The 13,841-nt window shown below is 42.6% G+C and overlaps 2 protein-coding genes across 5 annotated transcripts in view; one reads left to right on the top strand and one right to left on the bottom strand.

The window, feature by feature from the left end:
- Nucleotides 1-13,841, top strand: part of LOC129721480 (glucose transporter type 1) — a 551,257-nt gene that overhangs the window by 113,678 nt on the left and 423,738 nt on the right. Inside the window, exon 3 of one of the 3 annotated variants that reach the window (XM_055674092.1) lies at nucleotides 11,849-11,901. The exons of the other annotated variants lie outside the window; for them this stretch is intronic. The gene's annotated coding sequence lies outside the window, so the exon portion shown is untranslated. The remainder of the gene's footprint in view (nucleotides 1-11,848; nucleotides 11,902-13,841) is intronic. 3 annotated transcript variants of the gene reach the window in all.
- LOC129721481 (uncharacterized) overlaps nucleotides 1-13,841 on the bottom strand; it is a 205,279-nt gene that overhangs the window by 97,162 nt on the left and 94,276 nt on the right. The window lies entirely within an intron of this gene.

Raw genomic sequence — 13,841 nt, 5'->3', positions numbered from 1 at the left:
CTTGTCGGCTAGATACTGCGAACGTTTGTACACATTCCGTAGAACTTCAGCCTGGTTCGTCGATTAATCATTCCCTTCCAAATCAGCACCGGTTACCATTCCTCGCAGAAAATGGTTTGGACTCAGCGCTTCAGTTTCTCCAGCGTCTTGTGGTAAATATGTACACGGGCGCGTATTAATCATGTCCGCTATCTTCGCCAATGCCGTCACTAGGATCTCATCCGTCAATTTCTGACCATCGTCCAACGCAGGCATTGCCTCCTTGACCGAGCGCACCATGCGTTCCCAGATACCACCCATATGCGGTGTGCCGGGCGGATTAAAGTGCCAGGCAGTGGTGGGGCTAGTGATTTTTTCCGCTGACTTGTGGTTGATTTTTTCCATTCGCATCATCTCATTGTTCGCGCCCCTAAAGCATGTTGCGTTATCCGAAAAGATGTGGGCTGGTTTACCAAACTTGCTCTGGAAACGACTAATGGCCATCCGACAGGACTCAGTGGTGAGACTATGGACCACTTCCAAATGAACCGCCCGAACAGTCAGGCAAGTGAAAATTGCTACCCACCTTTTCTCCTTTCGACGACCAACCGTTACCTCTAATGGGCCAAGGTAATCAATTCCTACCGAGCTGAAGGGTCGCAAGTGAGAGGTCACTCGCTCAACTGGTAAAGGAGCCATCCTCGGGATTCGTGGCTGACATCTGTTCACCCTGCACCACACGCAAACTCTTACCACACGTTGAATCGCTGAGCGCAGTTTCGGGATTTGGAATCGCTGTCTCATCTCGTTGAACACGGTTTCCGAATTCGCATGTCCAAACTCCTCGTGGTAGTGCTGAATCAACTTCGTGGTTATTCCATGCGAACGACATAAGATGATTGGATGTTTTTTGTCGAAAGATATTTCACCCGCATTTGCTAGCCTACCATCCATACGCAGCACACCTTCGTCGTCAAGCACCGGTGAACATTTGTAGATACGGCTACTCTTTTTAACCTCTTCTATCGGCTGCTCCGGATCTAGCTTCAAGTTGTTTGAGAGCGCACTCATTTCATCCGGCAAACTATCCCACTGTACTTGCCGCCACAGGATGGTTTCTGCCTGTTGCAATTCCTCCTTTGTAAGCGGCGTTTTTACTGTGACATGTTCTGCTGCGACTCGTTCAATCGCTCTTTGTTGTTTCGTGGTGGCCTGCGAAGTCAGTATTGGCACTCCTTTCATCTTTCGCCTGCAATTGGCGACGAAACGCACAGCACTCGCCGTCACTCGTAGCAATCTCGTCCAGCGGGATATCTTCTCAACGGAAATCACTCCATGGAAGAGTATTATTCCCCTCGCATCTTCATCCGTTTCGTCAAGCGTTGCCCTGTCTGATGGCCACTCCGCTTGCGACCGGTACAGAAAGGCTGGTCCTTTGAACCACGCTCCATCGCTCTTCAATGGAGGACTCTGTCCCCACTTCGTCAGCACGTCAGCCATGTTGAGCTTTGTCGGAATCCACCGCCAGTCTTCCACTTTAGTTAGCTCCCATATCTCTCCAACCCGGAAAGCTACAAACTGTTTATACTTGTGCTGGTCCGAATGTAGCCAGCTGCATACGGTCCGGGAATCTGTCCAGAAAACGGTTCGAAGGAACTTGTGCGAATGTGTGTTTAGTATTGTCTGAGACATCCGGGCTCCCAGTACTGCGCCCATTAACTCTAAACGAGGTATTGACTGTCGTTTCAGCGGTGCTACCTTGGCTCTGGACATCATCAAACTGCACAATACTTCTCCTCTTACAACGGCACGCAAATACGCCACACAACCATACGCATGTTCGCTAGCATCTGTAAAGCACCTCCAACGACTTGATTTCGGTAGTCAACGCGCAGCCTAAATAGCATCGTGGGATTCGAATTGCTTCCACTTCCGGTAACAGGCCGGTCCAGCGCTGCCACAATTCCCAGCACCTGACATCGATCTCCTGATCCCAATCGCATTTGGAACGCCACAGTTGCTGGATGATTATTTTGCCGTGGATGGTAAACGGTGATAGCTGCCCCAGTGGATCGAAAAACCCCATCACGCAGCTGGCAACGAGTCTTTTCGTTGGTCTTTTTCCTTGGAACAGATACGGCAGAACCTCTTCGCGGTGCTTCGTTAAGAAGGCGAATTCGTCCAACACCGGATCCCAGATCACTCCCAACACTCGCTCATTGGAGGTGTGCTTGTCCTGACTGAAATGAACCGGCGCCAACGGCTTCTCTTCTCCTGCAGCACTTCTTGCGAGTTAGACACCCAATTTCGTATTTCGAAGCCCGCTTTCGAATAGACGAATCGCACCTCCTTTGCTAACCGCACTGCTTCGGTAATCGTGTCGACGCTGTCGAAATAATCATCGACATAGTGTCGATTTATAATCGCTGCAGCTGCTCCGGGATATTGGGCGGCGAACTCTTCGGCATTCCGGTTTTTAACGAACTGGGCCGAGCATGGAGAGCTAGTCGACCCAAATGTCGCAACATCCATGACGTAAACGCCCGGAGACACGTCGCAGGTTTTCCGGAAAACGAATCGCTGCGCTTGTTTGTCCTCATCGCGAATTTTAATTTGGTGGAACATTTCCCTTAAGTCTCCACCGAATGCGATTCGTCGTTCGCGGAACCCGATCATTTCTTTGATCAACGGAACCAGCATGTCCGGTCCTTTCAGCAGCTGTGAGTTCAAGGAAACTCCCTGCACAGTAGCTGCAGCATCCCACACGAGTCTTACTTTGCTGGGTTTCTTGGGGTTTCTCACAACGTTTAGCGGAAGGTACCAAACTTAATCGGGCGGAGTTTCCGTCAACTCCTCGGCGGTAGCAAGATGCGCATATCCTTTTAGCTGATACTCTTCTATCTGCTTGCAAACGTTTTCATGCAGCTTCGGATTCCTTTCTAATCGCTTCTCTAGCTGCTTCATTCTTCGCAGAGCCATTGGAAAACTGTCGGGAAACCGTTGTTCATCTGCTCCCCATAGTAGGCCGGTTTCGAACCTGTTACCAATCCGTTTTGTTGTTCCTTCAAGTATTGCCCGTGCTCGTTTATCTTCTGCTGATTCCTGAGGGAGTATCACGACCGATTCTTCAAGAGCGTAGTGGCGTCTCAGCAGCTCATGCAGATCCTCGTTGGAAATTTCGCGGTGGTATCCCAAAAACTCTCCCAACGATGCGTTGGCGGAATGTCGTGACCCATAAACCGTCCACCCAAGCTTGCATCGGACCGCGATTGGTTCTACAGGGGAACCCGCCTTTGCTTCCAATGGAGCAAACGAGTGTATATTGTTCAGCCCGATAAGCAACTCCGGCTGCCCGTCGTAAGAGGCTATCGGCAACCCACGCATGTACTCATACTGCGCAGCTAGCTCTTGCGAGTCCAACTTCTGATTTGGTAGCATAAGCTTGCTTACAGTTCGGACGCCGTTCAACAGCAGCTTGCTCGCATCAACTCCAACGCCGGACGCCCACAAATTCATTCGTCGCGAATCTTTCTCTTCGCGTGTGACATCAGCAGTCCATTTCATCGTCAGCTTCTCGTGTACCCCGACCATGCCGAGCTGGTCTGCTAGTTTCTTCTCAACCAAAGTAACCGAAGCACCTTCATCAAGGAACGCCAACACCGTTATTGCTTTATCTTTGTAGTACAGCTGCACTGGTACCATCCGGAACATTATTTTAGAATTGGACCGGATGTGCGCACTCATCCCCATCGCGTTTCCAACGGGGTGCATCAATGCATTGTGACGCTCTCTGCAATCGCCAACATTACAGCGAATTCGGAATTTGCACACGCCACCGTGCTCATTCAGGCACACATTACACAGCTTTTCGCGAGTTATCAGCCTCAAACGATCAGCGTATGACATTTGTTTGAAGGCTGTACATTAGAGTGGCCATTTTTGTAACATTATGCGATTTCGATGAGCACCGGGCGGAAAAAGTTTCCTTTTTACTCCAGAAATAAGCCATGAAAATTTGAAGTTGATCCGAGTTCATTTAATGGACCCACAAAACGCTTATATTAAAAAAAAATAGATACTCATAAGAACTGTTGTTTTTTATCTCTTTTTGAAGTTTTTTGTCTTAGTTTCTTAAAATAGTTGTATATTTTGCGTCGAAATACTCTTCAATTATAAAATCATATCATTAGGGACATGCACATATTACGTAACGCTAAATTTTAGCAATTTTGAACACCTCCCATCCCTAAATACCGCAATTTTGCATGGGGGCCTCGCGCAATGGAATTCTTCGTTGAATATCCCCTTCTTCTTAGTATGTTACGTAATAAATGAATGACCTCTCATATTCGTTGGAGGTTTTGAAACTACCATTCAGTGATTATATCCTTAATCGTACTTCATTGCAGCAACTGCGTGAAGTGAACCGCCTCAATCGGATTGGTGAAGTAAAATTATTAAAATTATTAAGAACTTTTTGTATGGATTCAATGTTATTTTTAGTATTATTATTATTATTATTTTCTATGAAACAGTTCAGCACTAGTGATCTGAATGCACTTAGGTGGTGAATTTTATCAAATACGGTCGGTAGATTCCCTGTTGATCGAATAGCAATTCTCATGAGTTTCGATGAAAGTGCAAAGTTCTTAGGCGCGCTTAAAATTGATTAAAGCTACGGCAAAAATATCGCCTAAGAAGTTCATAATACGCTAGTGGATTGAATTATTTTGGAAAAGCTTCGAAAACTAACCAATACTACTTGTCCTCTTCATTTCTATGAACTTTTATGCAAAATATATTACATGGCAAGAGCATCGGACCTTAAACACTTGTCTTTAACCGTTTTACGAGAGCATCAAACGAAATCAACTCACTCACAGCTTCAATGACCCAGAAGTTCTGACCATTGACTATAAATTGCATTCAAGACATGTCCCTGTTAATAGTCAAACTTCACATTCAGGTGTTTCTCGGATGTACGAATGCTGTCTAATGTATTAATCAAGTTATGAATTCTCTACGTGATTTTTTCGCTTATGCCGAAATTGATAGTCGTCTCAGACGCTGTAACTGAAAAGATAGAGAGTCGCTTGTGGTATTTAAGCCCAGAATAAGTTGGATTGGTCTGATATCCCGTTTGAAATTAAACAAAAAATTATCAGGCGATTAAAAGCGAATGGTCCTTAAGGTGAAACAGTATTGAAACCACAATCAGCCAATTTCGAATCAACACTTTGAATTTTTAAAAGCACAAGATTCGGAAATAGATAATGCATTCCCTATGAAAACGCTTTTATATGTTTGCTTCACCGCAGCAAATATGAAATAGCGTTTTCACAGGTGACGCATTAACTGTTACCGAGTCTTGGGCCTTTGAAAATTCAAAATTGTGACGGCCATTTTTGGTTTCAATACATAATGTTCAATTTATGAAAATTCTAACCGTGTTTCAGCACATAATTAAGACGAATTTCAGTTTATATTGCATGTTGTTGATTTATACCGAAAAAATACACACCTCATTCATAATACAAACTTTTTAACAAACACCAAAAGTTACAGATTTTTTTTAAGCTTAAATTAGGGTGATAATACAACTGTTTTATGAAAATACAAGTGTATTTGAATAAGTTTATCGAGAGATATATGTTGAAAAAAGAAAAAACTCCATACAATTTCCATGTAAATCGATTTCTCAAATATAAGCGCTTTGTGGGTCCATTAAATAAACTCCGATGAACTTCAAATTTTCGTGGCTTATTGTAGAGGTCAAAAGAAAATTTTTTCAGCCCGGCGCTCATTAAGATCGATAGTTTCAAAAACGGCCATATAAAATATGGCCACTCTACTGTACATCGACATCCGCTGCGCAAGCATCGTCCACTATCTCCATTAAAAAATCCGTCAGTGTTCGTAGGGTTGGCTCTCCTGCGGCATTCCTCCTTTGATAGTGAACCCAGTCGCGCTTTTCCCGATCTGGAATCTTCGCCACTAAGCTTTTGATAAGCAACGGATTGACGAGGTGTTGCCGAAGTCCCGCCGCTTCCAAGTGTTCACAGAGCTGCTCCACTGTGTTTCCAAATGGATTAAAACTGTTTAGATTGTCCGGTTTTGGCGGCTCTAGTTCGTTTACTTGGTCCAGGAATTCTTGGAGCAATTGTTCCGGACGACCGTAATACCGTCGAAGCTTCTCGATTACCCTCGGAACCGATTCGGGCAGAAGTAGCTGACCGGATACAAACTCTAGTGCTTTGCCTTCCAGACATTCCTGCAACCGTACCAGATTTTCATGGTTTATATAACTGCAAGCTTCGTTTGATGCTTTGTAGGATGCAAAAAATTATGGCCACTGCTTAGGCTTGCCCGAAAACTTGGGAAGTTTGGTGGTTAATCCCCTTGTGGCTGCTAACTGGGCCTTCGTCGGCCCGAATCGTTCCTGCCCCAGCCCATGGTGGCTGATCTTAGGCTCTCTTCCTTTTTTTTTGTGACGGAGTACTGGTCTCCCCTTCACTGAACGGATTGGAACGCTGACTTATACGATCCGAGTCTTCATCGTAATCATCTTCGAAATGTCATCGGTGTCCTCTTCTTCTGCCGGCTTATTTATATTCGCCCCACTCAATCGTGGAAGTTTTTCTTTGCTTTCAATAGAAGCACCGCCCACAACTTCGACTAGCGCTGGGATCACCTTGGAAGTTTTAATGACCGAAAGCTCATTTAGCTCTTTATCGAGATCAGCCATCTGCTGCTCAAACGAGCGCTGAATTGCTCGCATCCGCTCAATCTGCATCTTTTTCTTCTGCAATATCTCTTCTTGCAAGGCTCTACGTTCTTCTTCTTCTTCGGCGCGTAGTTTGATCTCCATCTCTAACTTTTTCTTCTCAAACTCGCGCTGCATCCGTTTCTCCATCTGCTGCAGTCGCATTTCCGCCTCCAGCTCCTCGTTCTGCCGCTTTTGCCTCTCCTCCAATTCCTTCATCCTCTGTTCGACGCTAGAGGTGCTTTTGCGCAGTGTTGAGCTGGATTTTTCAGACTCGTCAGGGGTCTTTTTGCCACGAGCCTGTTTTCTGGCTTCCTTATACTGCTTTTGGTACTCCTGGGCTTGCTGCTGGCAAGCTTTGCTTTGGCAGTACCATTTCTCCGGAATTGAATCTTCAGCAACTCCCACGCAACGTGATTGAAACCATTTCATGCAGCCGTCGCAACAAAACATTTGTTCGTCGCATGTTGATGGGCCACAGATCCCACACGGAGTCGCTGTCAAGTCCAGAATCTCTCTTTCTGCTGTAGATCTAGGATCGGATTCACGGGGCAGGTCCGACATCTCGAATGAACACCTTTTGGTTCACTTCTTTTTGAGAATGTTCGGATTTGAACCAAATTTTTGTAGCAACCAACTGATTTTCGGTAAAGCTCAAACTGCAATTTTATTTTGATTATTAGCCTAAGTTCAAATATTAAATTACATAAGACTTACAAGAAGTGAATTCACTTTAGCCGTTTACGATCCTGCTTTCCTATCTACCGCTTAATGGTTTTCTATCGCCAATGTTATTTGTGCTTTGGACCAATTTATGGGGAGTTACTCTACACCGATCGAACCGCACATGCAGAATCTGTATCTACTACAGGACGAACGAAACTTCCAGGGTAAGTATCTATTAATTTAGATTTCAGGAAATACCGACGGACGCTGTATAATTTTTCACAAGTTTTCAGGAGCAGTTTTGTAACACCTGTCGCGATTTTTTTGATCCTCGTAGCTAACTCAATTTAGATAATAATTATTTTCCAAACTTCTACTATTCACTTGTAATGGCGATTTGTTTACTTCCTATCCTCTATGTTTTTGCTATAAAATCTATTGTTTTTTCTCTCTGGTTACTTATTCTTTACCTATCTTTCATGTTCATCAAACGTTTAGCATAAATGTCAAACGCCATCCAAAACGACTCCAGTGTTGCCTGCGGTGTTGTAACACTAACAATTTAAATATCTTCAGAGAGTCAATACAATAGGGGAACTGCTCCATTATTCGTCTCATTAAGCCGATATTCACTAAGAATGCGCGGAATAAACACCAAATTTTCACGAAATCATTGAACAAATGAACAAATACGCTTACGTGCTCTTATGGAATCGTTTAGCATTGTATATTCAGTAAAATTAGCTAGATTTATCCTGAATTTTGTAAAACAAACCGTTTTTCACAACGTTTCAATATCCATCTCAAAATTTGAATCACTGCTCAATTATTCATCTCACGACCTAGATAACCGCTGTAGTTGTTTACGTGCAAAATTGGTAACCTAGGTAACCACTACAGTGCTGTCGATTTGTGTCAATTATGTCGGAATATTTAAACATTTTCAGTATGATTTTTTCGTATTAACAGAAACTTATTTGGCACTTTTGACTTTCTACAACGCAGTGAAAACAAATCAAAATACATACAGTTCAAATTTGGGAATTGTAGAAATTCATCTCATATATTTCTGCCTATCAAGTTTGTTTTTGGAAATTTGAGGTGAACATGTCAAAAATTAAAGTATTCTTAGGGGGTGAGTGATTTTGTTTAGTGATTAAAAAAAGTGGTCCGCTAGTGATGAAAGAAACTTTGGTTGGCTGTTGAACGAGTCCCGTTGTAGCCGTATAGAACGATGCGCGGATTTTGTTTTCTGAGGTAGGTGATTGAACTGAATGAGTTTTCGAGTGCAGATGCCCGACTATAATATCAAATTTAGAGCTTTTAAGTTAGTTTTTGAGGATTTTACTTTATGAGAAATCTAAAGTGAACTAAGAAGAATCCATTCCATGGATTAGCAGATTGGTTTAAAAAGAAAACATGCGGTTTTACCCGTTTTCAATTGTGTTTCCATGTTGTATAAAATGAATATATGGGCTGAGGTGAATAATGGAGCAGTTCCCCTATTACATATTACAAACAATATTACATTTGAACTAGTCAGATCTTGAATAAAATAAACGATATCGCCGACGAAAAAGCGTTCCACATAAATAAAAGTCGAATAGAGGAGATACTCTGTCGAATAACTTTTGGAGACCAACCATTGCACCGAAAATGCCGTAGTTAGTTCGTTGAGCAGGCAATCGTAGCATCGAATTGTTTCGCAGAGCACGAGGTTGCACGTTTATATTCACTTGTTCCAAAAGAGCGGGACAATCTATGCGGCCTTGTAAAAGGTCTGTGGTAAACAATGCCCTGACCGTCTCTCTACGAACAGACAATAACTCCAAACGTATTAATAAGCAGCGACTTTCATAGCTTGGTAGACGGAAGCGATCCGTCCATGGCAGTTTACGAAGAACGAATCTCAAAAAGCGCCGTTGAACTGATTCTACTTTTTTCCACACCATTGTTGTAATGAGGAGTCCTCACAACCGAGCAGTACTCCAGTATAGAGCGAGATAATGCGCAATACAATGATTTAAGGTAGTAGATATCCGTAAAGTCTTTAGCGATCCCGAAGATGAATCCCAGAACTCTAGAGGCTTTGTCGACAGTAAACGAAATGTGAGGCTTGAAAGTGAGCTGGTAATCCAAAATTACCCTCAAGTCTTTAACTTGGTTTACGCGCTCGATTTCAGTTCCTAGAAAAGCGTATTTGTAATGTATAGTCTGTTTTTTCCGCGAAAAGGATATAATCGAGCATTTGGATGGATTAACGTCCATACGGTTCTGATGGCACCAATTGGCAAAAATATCTAGCTGACGTTGAAGAAAGTGACAGTCTTCAATTGTGTGAACTTGAAGAGAGAGTTTGAGGTCATCCGCGTAAGACAATCGTGGTCCTTTAATAACTAGGTTCACGTCATTAAAATAGAGCAGAAAGATAAGCGGTCCTTAGTGACTTCCCTGCGGTATTCCAGATGTAGCGATTAAATAAGAGGTTTGGCAATCCCTAATACCAACGGTTAGCCGGCGACCGGTAAGATACGATCGAAATCATAGTAAAAGATTCCCGTTGATTTCAAGATTGTCAAGCTTTGCAACGACTATGCGATGGTTCAGTTTATCGAAGGCAGCTGTCAAGTCAGTGTAAATGACATCCGTCTGAGCACGCCCGGACGAACACACACGATTCGCATAGATTCTCTAGGATTCCTCACACAGGATTTGTGAGCGTCCTTGAAAAGGATTCCTGATAAAAGAATCCTCAGGAATGCCCTGTACATGGCTCTAGGATTCTTGAAAAAGAATCCTGAGTGGGAATCCTCCGGAACGTTTTTTCGATTCCTTTCACGATTCCGTCACCGAGTTAAAGGTATCCTGGTGATTCTTACTCAGGATTCTCTGCGTGTTAGTAAGGGCGTTTACCAAACTGTCACTGATGTACGAAGTGAGGCAGAGCAAATTAGTGGCAGTGGAGCGACCGGCTTTGAATCAATGTGGTCAGTGCTTATGAAAGCTTTGCAGTGAGCGAGAAAAGGTTCCATGATGACATGCTCGAACAGTTTGGCAACAGCACAGAGTGAGGTGATGCCACGATAATTGCTCACATCGTTTTTTCTTTCCTCTTGTGTACTGGAAACATGTACGATGATTTCCAGTAGGACGGGAAGACACCGAAAGTGACAGACAGCTTGAAAACATGCAGAAGCGCAGATACTAGGTTATCAATCTGCGTTTAAAAAAAACATTGATGGAATCCCGTCAGGACCCGGGTTTAATGAGGCTTTGAGTTTGCAGCAGGCTCTAGAAATCATCGTCTCATCTAAATCAAAGGTGTTCAAAGTTTCACCAGACCATGGGGTATTACTGGCGGCACGTTCAACGTGATGATCGCTCAGTGTCTCGTCAGTGAGCACGCTGGAAAATTTCTCGGAAATAAGCTGACAGATGTCCTGCGGGGTGTTGCCTCCTTACCATTAAATGTCATAGAGGAGGGTATCCCACCTTCATATCGTTGTTGATTGACGAACCTCCAAAACTGCTTGGGACGAGACTTGAGCTTTCTCTGTAAATCTTGTTGATATCGGAGAAAGCATCGTTTCGCAACACTTTTGTAAGTGTGGTTGATTCTCACATAATGACGTTATAGGGACAGTGTCCGGTGCTTAGTAAATTCTTTCAAGGTAGCTCTCTTCTGGGATTACAACTGCCGAAGCTCTCTCGTTTGCCACGGCTATGTGCGTGAAACCAGTCATGTCTCCGTAAGAACTATGATATCGTAGCAAAGATCCGAGACGGCAACGCGGAAATCATCGACAACGCTGCTCATACCACCGATATTCTGGTAGTACACGTTGACCTCTTGGTGGCGGCTAGAAAGCAGGCTGCTTGTTGGTCGTATTGTTGATGTGCTGCTCGAAGTGCCGGAAATGCAGCTAGAATGCGAAGCGGTATCAGGCATCGATTGGGACGAATCGTAATAATACTTGTCGGGTTGGAAGACCCCCGATTCACATCTGCCCTCATGACCGAGACGACTGTGGTGAGCGCTGGTTGCAATGGGCGCGACTGGGGCAGAGGAACCGGGGGCTTTCATATTGCTTTCCACATTGCGTCCAGGTTGCAACTGCATTTCAATATCGTTATCGGCTCGTTATCGACGCTAAAATTAAAAAAAACTGTCGGGAAGCAAAGAGCATTAGAAACGCGCCTGAGTCGAATACATGCCTGAGATATCGGGCTGGAAGACCCCCTCTGTTTCTCTGAACTCGGTACCGGGACGGCTTTGTTGGCGGGAACATTGATGGAGAACGGAGAGATTATCGATTCTCACATTAGATAAAAGTTTCGATTTTCAATTGCAATTTCGTTTCAGTGCTTATTTCCATTCCCTAAAATCAGATCTATTGAAACTGCAACTAACCCATTGTGTTTTTCCTCTTTTACTTACAGGTACGATGCAGATAAAAGTTGATTTCAATAAGCAAATAAGTGTTATACTACAGGTAATTATAATAACGTTTATAGAACAGTTATTTTGGGGTTTGGAAAATGAGAAACAACCCGTTTTGAAAGCATTTTTCTATTTTACTGTCGACTTCAAACATAAACATTCTACCTTCCATTGCCCGGTGGAATATTTAATTATTCTAAAACTGAAAATTTAAAAAAAAGCTATGGTCCCATGTTACTACCTTGTGGATCCAAACCCCGATTGTGCCTGCGTACATACTATCCAATTGGCGAACGCAAACTCTCATATATTCCTGATTAGTACATTACAAAAAAAATCATCTTGTTGAGTAAATCGAAATTTATTGAGAATCGAATTGTTACAGTGATCATTACGGGAGTCACTTCACGGTGAAATCAGAGTGAAGTGAATACAGTCCTAGAAAACGGAAGAAGCGACGTTTCGCCTGAAATTATTTCACGACAATTTTGAACGGTGAAATGATTTCACGAAGATCGGGAAGGTTCAAAAACCGATTGATTGATAATAACGGTATATTGGTTTTATTTTGCAGTAACAAAATGAACCTTTTTTTATTTTGAAAAGAAAAAAAACGACCTTCTGGGACTTACAAATTTTTGAGCTGCGGCCAAAGCAACGTATGGGGAAAAAATGACCATCGGATTTTGTTTAGCGGCAGGGCTTGAAAGATTCGTCTTCTCGGACGACATTCTCGTGGACATTCCACTTGCAAAATTTCAGTTTAATTGGATTTAAAAAGTAGTGCTTTAAAGCGATCACAGTTTTACTTTTTGGACAGCTGACGAAAAGCACAGGTGTCGATATCGATTTTTTTATGTCAAATGTCTTAGAAATGCATAAAATGTCTAGAACTGGTGTTATCACGAAAAAAAAATCTTTCTCTAGAAGTCGACTTCCTGGAACTTTACATTTTTGAGCTGGGATACATTTTCATTTCACTTGTCCTATTCTAAATTTCACTTCACTGTCAATCTCACTTCACAGAGCTAATTTTTGTCATCTCACTTCAGGTGGAATCGGGAATATAGGTCTCAAAAAGTGAAGTGAACGTGAGAGTGAAATATATTTCACCGTAAAGTGTCTCCCGCAATAAGTACCAATAATTCAAAATGATCCCAAATAAAAGCAATGTCCAATTGTTTCCATAAACTTTCGCAAGATATAAATTATTTACAGGAAGCAGATAAATTAAAGGGAGAAATACTGATTCTCCGGATTATGTTGAACAGGACCGTTCGTGATATAAGTGGTAAGAAATTTATACAATCGCTCTCGAACTTAACAACGCGGGCACTTTTTGCTCTAATTTTCATTGATCACGATAGATAAATAGATGCATGATGTGTTTATAATGTGCTTGATTCGAGTGAAGATGAAATATTCTTTTGATATTCGGGGTGCTTCTCAGAGTGAAGAAAGACAGCACGTTGGAAAGTGTCTAAAATGACTGACTTAATGACTTGCACCACTTACAGTTACGAAATTGCGTTGATGTGTTTAACTGGATTCATTAGGTTTTAAATTTGATTTTTAATTTGAGTAATCTTTGCAAATGGAGAGGCTTTAAGCGCGGTCTATAATTGGTTACATTTGCCTTATGTTAGGGAGATGACAGGCTCAAGTAATATTTCAGAATTTTTCAAAACGTTGATGGGTTGAAGAAACCTCTTTTCTCATGAGTTTTTAGCTAGGAATTTGAAAAGCAAAATAAAGGACCATTGATTGTGAACAGTTTTTTAGGCTTGAGCAATTACATTTTTTTGTGTATTTCGAGTGTCCAGAAACATATTCGTTTTCTCAACGAAAATAGTTAATTGGTTTGATAGAACGCAATCCACGATAAAAATGGCGCCTGGCAAAATGTATGTAAAGTATGCTACACTAGACTGCAAATAATATATGACGAATGACACGATTACAAAAAAAACCCAGGATAAAATGTAACACTGA

The sequence above is a fragment of the Wyeomyia smithii genome, chromosome 2, assembly GCF_029784165.1.
Source record: "Wyeomyia smithii strain HCP4-BCI-WySm-NY-G18 chromosome 2, ASM2978416v1, whole genome shotgun sequence".
In the NCBI taxonomy this organism is placed as follows: Eukaryota; Metazoa; Arthropoda; class Insecta; order Diptera; family Culicidae; genus Wyeomyia; species Wyeomyia smithii.
This window is presented reverse-complemented; position numbering and strand designations above follow the sequence as displayed.